Raw genomic sequence first — 7,351 nt, 5'->3', positions numbered from 1 at the left:
GCAAGGCCCAGAAAAGCTGAGGGACCTCAATGAGGACAGAAGTTGTGTAACTTTATATGGGGAAGTTATGCTCTTTTGGGGAAGACATTTGAACCAGACTAAAAAGCTAAGAAGGGACCTGTCTTTCAAAGAACTGGGGGAAAAGGCAGAAGAAGGTAAAGCACGTGCCAAGGTCCTAAGGCAGAAAGAAGGGAAGAAGCATAGCCTGTTACTGAAAAGGTAGGAGGACAGGATGCTGATGCATGCTGAGAAGGAGGGCGTGTGGCACAGATGAAGTCATGGGTAGGTGACCTCCTGCTCTGGTAGGTAAAAAATGAAGAGTTTAAATTTTGTTCTAGGAAAAATGGGAAGTAGTCTTGTTTCCCATGGATCATGGAGCCCATGGCATTGCCTAGGAGTCTGGCCCCTGCTCTTGACTTACTGCATCAGAATCTGTTTTAATAAGATCCCTGTATGGTTCATACATCCCTATACATACACATGGTGTATTGTAGTGGTCTACTCAGCAGGTCATAACAAAGTATCACAGTCTGAGTGGCTTAGTCAGCAGAGATTTATCTTTTCTTTTTTTTTTGGTTTTTGGCCGGGGCTAGGTTTGAACCTGCCACCTCCAGCATATGGGACGGGCACCCTACTCCTTGAGCCACAGGTGCCACCCGAGATTTATCTTTTCACCTAGATGGAGGCTGGAAGTCCAAGATCAGGGTGCCAGCATGGTTGGGTTCTGGTGAGGGCTCTCTTTCTGGCTTACAGACAGCCACCTTCTCAGCATGTTCTCACGTGGCAGAAAGAGAGAGAGAGAGACTTCTCTTTTTCTTTGCCTCTTCTTATAAGGCCACCTATCAGATTAGGGCCCCACCCTAATGATTTCATTTAACCTTAATTACCTCCTAAAGACTATCTCCAGAGACAGTCACATTGAGGGTTAGGGATTCAATGTATTAATTTGTGAGTCGGCGGGGGGTGGGGTGGGGGTGGAGGACACAATTCAGTCCTTAGCATGTACATTGCTTTTAAATAGCACTGACCTAATATCAGCAATTCTCAAGTTTCAGCATGCATAAAAAAATCATCTGAAGGGATTGATGAAGTCCAGTTTCTAGGGAACCCAGAGATTTTCATTCAGTTGCTCTGAATTGAATTCAATAGAGCTGCCCAAGAATTTTCATTTCTAACAAGCTCTCAGGTGATTCTGATGCTGCTGGTCCATAGCACTAAATTAGACAATATATTTGGGTAACCAACTCAAAAAAGGAAAATATTGTAAGATAACCTAAATTTAATATATTTTTTAAAAATCCAGCAACTCTGAAGATATTCATATTTACAGAAAGCTTAATCATTTATTTTAAAATTATATATAGTCATGTGCTGTTTAATGATGTTTTGGTCAGTGATGGACCACACATATGGCAATGGTTGCATAAGATCATAACAGAGCTGAAAAAATCCCTATCATTTAGTGATCATGGCTGTTGTCACACCGTTGTAGCACAATACTTTATTCACATATTTGTGGTGGTGCTGGTGTAAATAAACCTATTGCAATACCAGTTAATGAAAGTCTAGCACATTCAACTATAGATAGCACATAATAATTGATAATGGTAATTAACAACTATGTTGCTGGAGTATGTCTTTACTATACTGTACTTTTTATTGTTATTTTAGAGTATATCCTGGCTTATAAAAAAACATTAACTGTAAAACAATCTCAGGAAGACTGACGTACATTCCTTAGCAATGTACGTGCTAAGGACTAAATTGTGTCCCACACCCCCCCACCCCCGACTCACAAATTAATACATTGAATCCCTAACCTTCAATGTGACTGTCTCTGGAGATAGTCTTTAGGAGGTAATTAAGGTTTAAGAAAGCACTGTCATCATGGGAGATGACATCTCCATGCATGTTTTTGTCCCTTAAGGCCTTCCAATGGGACAAGATGTGGGGTGGAAGGTGGTGATACTGATGATTCTGACCCTGTGTGGGCCTAATGTAGTGTGTTTAGTTTTTAATCAAAAAAATTTAAAAACTAAAAAACTTGAAAATTTAAAAAATAGCTTACAGAATAAGAATATAAAGAAGAAAACAATTTTGTACAGCTGCAAAATGTGTTTTAAGCTAAATGGTGTTACCAGAGTCAAAAAGTTTACAGACTGAAAATGTTTATAAAAGAAAAAGTTACAACGGCTTAGAGTGAATTTAGTATTGAAGAAAAAATACAGAGGGTGCCAAAGAATGTATACAATTTTAAGCAAGGAAAATGTTAAAATTGTGATAGTCAATAAATACTAGTAAGAAATGGTGAACACAGGTCATGTTGAGCACCTTTGATAATTGGGTAAGTCCAAGGTGGCTTGAGTATTACAAATTTCATACAGTTTTTTCCTTTCTTAAAATATGTATACATCCTTCATTTTGGTACTCATTGTATATTTTATTAATTTAGTGTCACCTGAGCATGCAGTGTTTATAAAGTCTACAGTAATGTACAGTAACACCCTAGGCCTTCACATTCACTCACCACTCACTCATTGACTCACCCACAGCAACTTCTAGTCCTGTGAGCTCCGTTCATGGTAAGTGCCCTGGTGTGAGGGTGGGTGTATCATTTTTTAATCTTTTGTACTGCATTTTTTATTGTGCCTTTTCTATGTTTAGATATGTTTCTAGACACAAACACCATTATGTTCCAGTTGCCTACTGTATTCACTACAATAATCCACTGTACGGGTGTGCAACCTGGGAGCAGCCTACACACAGCCTACAGGCTATACCACACAGCCTAGGTATGCAGCAGGCTAGACCATCTAGGTTTGTGTAAGTACACTCTATGAAGTTCTCACCAACAAAGCCACATATGGATGGATTTTTCAGAATGTATTCCTATTAATAAGCAATGCATGACTGTATATGCATTTAAATTTGTAATGATATGTTGTTATTCTGGCCCAAATAGAATTTCTTTTGCTTTTTTTCCATTGTTAACCTGAAAGTGTTTTCCAGGCATTTTGTTAGCCCTTGTATATGCTATAGAGAGACTAGTAAGAACAAAAGTAAATATGGGAAATAGCAAACTCAATCTAGACAAATCACTGCCTTGTACGAATCAGGGAGCTGGAAGCAGGAAGAGCAGCTTGTTAAACGGAAGTCTGTCGATGTAAGCAGACGTCAGAGAGACTGAGTGATGCTTTCTGTGCGGCTTTTGAATTAACCAATAAATTTCACACATTTGTTAATGTGTGGACATGAAGTTTCCCTTTTAATGTTAAGAGTCTGCAGAAATCAACAGTGTCTTGGATCAGAGGCTTCTGAAGCTGTGGTAGTCAAACCAAATAAAGGGGCTTGTAATAAGGTTCCTCTTGGTAATTTGCAGCAGTTGACTCTGAGTTCCCTTCTTCAAACTCAGAAAGTTGTGAAGTTTAGCAACAATGCAATAATGAATTACAAAAGCCACATTGTCTCTATCATGCCACCATTTTACCTAATTATTTCTGGTATAAGCCCCAGTGGAAACAATGCATATTTTGTTATGAAATTCTAGCCAGAAACGTTGGACCTCAGACAAGAAGAAACTTTGGCAGAGGCTCCAGTATGAAAGTATGGTATGCAAATTTTCATGTACATAAAGTGAAGAATTAATATACAATGTCATGTCAAGAGCACACTACTTAATATTTGTTCATTTTCTATTAGAAAATTAGAATTAACTTGCTTTGAGGATAACTGATTTTTTTCCTTCTGATTCGAAAATGTTATTTCAGATATGACTCATTTCAAAGGGTATCGTTTCAAAATTCACCTAAAGAAATATTTAGGAGCAAGAATAATGTATTTGCAGTCAGGAAACACCTTCTTTTAAATACAAGTAGTCCCTGAGTTACAAACATCTAACTTACGTATAACTGGCCTTTCTGAATGGAGGCTATTATGGGTAATAGGTAAATAAACCTGCTTCAACTTAACACAAATTCAACTTAAGAACAAACCTTCAGAACCTATCTCATTGAGAATCCAGGGACTGCCTTGTAAATACACTTGGTCTTAGGCCAAAGGCTGACAAAGCGATCTGCCTGTAAATACAAATATGAGGATGCTATTAACAAATTCACTTTGGTGAATACTGTGTTCCCGGAATGCAACTTACAGTTTTGAAGGTAACTGGAGAAAGAAATAGTGCTGTAAACTTCACAGATAGGGTTTTCTTACATGACAGATTTTTTTTTTTTTTGTAGAGACAGAGTCTCACTGTACCACCCTCGGGTAGAGTGCCGTGGCGTCACACGGCTCACAGCAACCTCTAACTCTTGGGCTTACGCGATTCTCTTGCCTCAGCCTCCCGAGCAGCTGGGACTACAGGCACCCGCCACAACGCCCGGCTATTTTTTTGTTGCAGTTTGGCCGGGGCTGGGTTTGAACCTGCCACCCTCGGCATATGGGGCCGGCGCCCTACTCACTGAGCCACAGGCGCCGCCCACATGACAGATTTTTTAATTCAACTTTTTATGTTGAGACAATTGTACATTTGCTTGCAGTTTAAGGAATCAAAAAAGTGATCCTATACACACAATTTCTCTCAGTGGTAACATCTTGCAAAACTATAAGACAACCAGAATGTTGACAATTAACATTTAAGACACAGAATATTTCCCTTGTCACAAAGTTCTCTCATGTTCCCTTTTATAGCCACACCGACTTAATTCTGGCCTCCAATCCCATCTTAACCTCTGGGAACCACAGATGCGTCTTCCATTTCTATCATTTTGTCATTTTAAAAATGTTATGTAAATGGAATCATTCATTAAAAAACCTTTTAAGGTTGGCTTTTTTACATTCAACATAATTCTCTGGAGGTTCGTCCAGATTGTTCTGTGTTTATCACTAGCTTGTTCCTTGTCACTGTTGTGTAGTATTCTACTGTATGGATGCACCACAGTTTTAACCATTCATCCATGTTAAGGACATCTGAGATGCTTCTATTTTTTCTGGTTGTTGTCAATAAATCTGCTTTAAACATTTGTGTACAGATTTTTGTGTGCACTCAAGTCTTCATTTTTCTGGGATAAATATTGAAGAGTACAGTTGCCAGGTCATATGGTAGTTGCATGTTTATATTGTTAAAAAAACTATCAAACCATTTTCAGAGTGGCTGTATGATTTTACATTCCCACCAGCAATGTATGAGTGATCCAGTTTCCTTGCATTTGATGTTGTCATTTTTGTTTCTAAATTTTAATGATTCTGATTGGAGTAGAGCAGTATCTCATTGTGGTTTTCTTTTGCATTTCTTTAATGTTTAATGTTGCAAACATCTTTTCATTGGTCTGCTTTCCAACTATATATATATATATTCTGTGTCTGTTCTGTGTTTTGCTATCATCTAATTGGATGTTTGTCCTTGGGGTCTCATTTTGTTCTCCTTTCTATCATTCTTTTTGAGAGAGAAGCTTTCTTTCTTTTTTTTTTGCAGTTTTTGGCTGAGGCTGGGTTTGAACCCGCCACCTCTGGCATATGGGGCTGGCGCCCTACCCCTTTGAGCCACCTGCTGCCGCCTTGAGAAACTTCCAAGTGATGCTACCACCCAGGATCACAATATGGGAAGACAAACGCCACTTTACCTGCATAATGCCTAGATTTACTTTTGGCATTTTCAATGACTTTTTTTCTGAGAAGCTCAAAGTACTTCACCGTCTTTATTTTGTCACTGGAAAATTTCATAAGATACAATATATACCAGGGTTGACAGTCATTCCCATATACACATGTGCATTTTATTGACAGAGTGTTTTACATGATTTTGAATGAAAACAGTCTTATGCACTTTAGCTTACAGACCTTTTGAATGTCCCTGACTGTGAAAGAAACATTTATATCTGCTGCTTTGGTTACTATTTTCCCAACTGCTAAAAGCGATTCTTTTAAAAAGCATCAGCAAAGACCTGGCTCTCTGGAACTGAGTAGAAATGTGAGGGATGTTCTCCTTAGCGAATAAAGCTAGACAAGAGAGCTGGGTATTGCAGCTGAGCCTTAGCACCTGTGCCGCGAAGTTTAACCAAGTGGTCTCTCTAATAGGAGAGGTAACTTCAGAAATTATTTGGTATGGATTGTAGTCTATAAGAGACTTATGGAAACTAAGCTTGAGTTTTGCAAGACTAGAAGGAGAAGTCTCTGATTGTTTCCTATTATAAATTGCTACCTGAGAGGAGGAATAAGACTAAAAATACAGGCTGGGCACAGTGGCTCAGGCCTATAATCATAGCACTCTGGGAGCCGAGGCAGGTAGATTGCTTGAGCTAAGGAGTTTGAGGCCAACCTAAGCAGGAGTGAGACTCTACTAAAAAATAGAAAAACTGGTGGGGTGTGGTGGAGCATGCTTGTTGTCCCAACTACTTGAGAGACTGAGGCAAGAGGATTGCTCAAGTCCAAGAATTAGAGGTTGCTATGATCTATGATGGCAAGGCACTCTACCCAGGACAACAGAGTGAGACTCTGTCTCCAACAACAACAACAACAACAAAAAAGGACTAGAAATTCATTTACAATAGCTGCAAAAATGATAAGATACCTAGGAATAAATTTGTCAAGGAGGGAAACAGTCTCTACTATGAAAATTGTAAAACACGATGAAAGAAGAGGACAAAAATAGAGAGTTATTTGTGTTCATGGATCAAAAGAATTAACATTGTTAAAAGGCCCATTCTACCTCAAGCAATCTACAGATTCAGTGCAATCCCTATTAAAATATCAATGACATTCTTCAAAGAATAGGAAAAAAAGTTCTAAAATTCATATGGGATTCCTAATAGCCAAATAAATCCTGAACAAAAAGAACCTAGTGTGGTAGGTATCACACTATCTGACTTCAAAACATACGGCAAAGCCATAGTACTCCAAATTGCATAGCACTGGGCATAAAAATAGACACATAGACCAAAGGAACAGAATAGAAAGCTAAGAAATAAATCCATGCATGTATATCCAACCAAATTTCTGACAAAGGTATCAAGAACACACATTAAAGAAAGGGCAGTCTCTTCAGTAAACGATACTAGGAAAACTGAATATCCATATGTATACTATTCTTACAGACTCCTGTCTCTTACTATATGAAAAATCAACTCAAAATGGATTAAAAAGTTAAATGTATGAACCCACACAATAAAACTACTAAAATGGAAGAAAACATAGGGGAAACACTTCATGACATTAGCTTGGGAAAGGAATTTTTGGATAAAACCCCCAAAGCACAGGTAAGAAAACAAAACAGGAATCAAAAAGTCAGATTATATCAAGCTACAAAGCTTCTACACAGCAAAGAAACAATTAACAGAGAAAGATACAACTGACA

The sequence above is a fragment of the Nycticebus coucang genome, chromosome 20, assembly GCF_027406575.1.
Source record: "Nycticebus coucang isolate mNycCou1 chromosome 20, mNycCou1.pri, whole genome shotgun sequence".
NCBI lineage: Eukaryota > Metazoa > Chordata > Mammalia > Primates > Lorisidae > Nycticebus > Nycticebus coucang.
The sequence above is the reverse complement of the archived record's forward strand: the minus strand, read 5'-3'. Positions refer to the sequence as shown.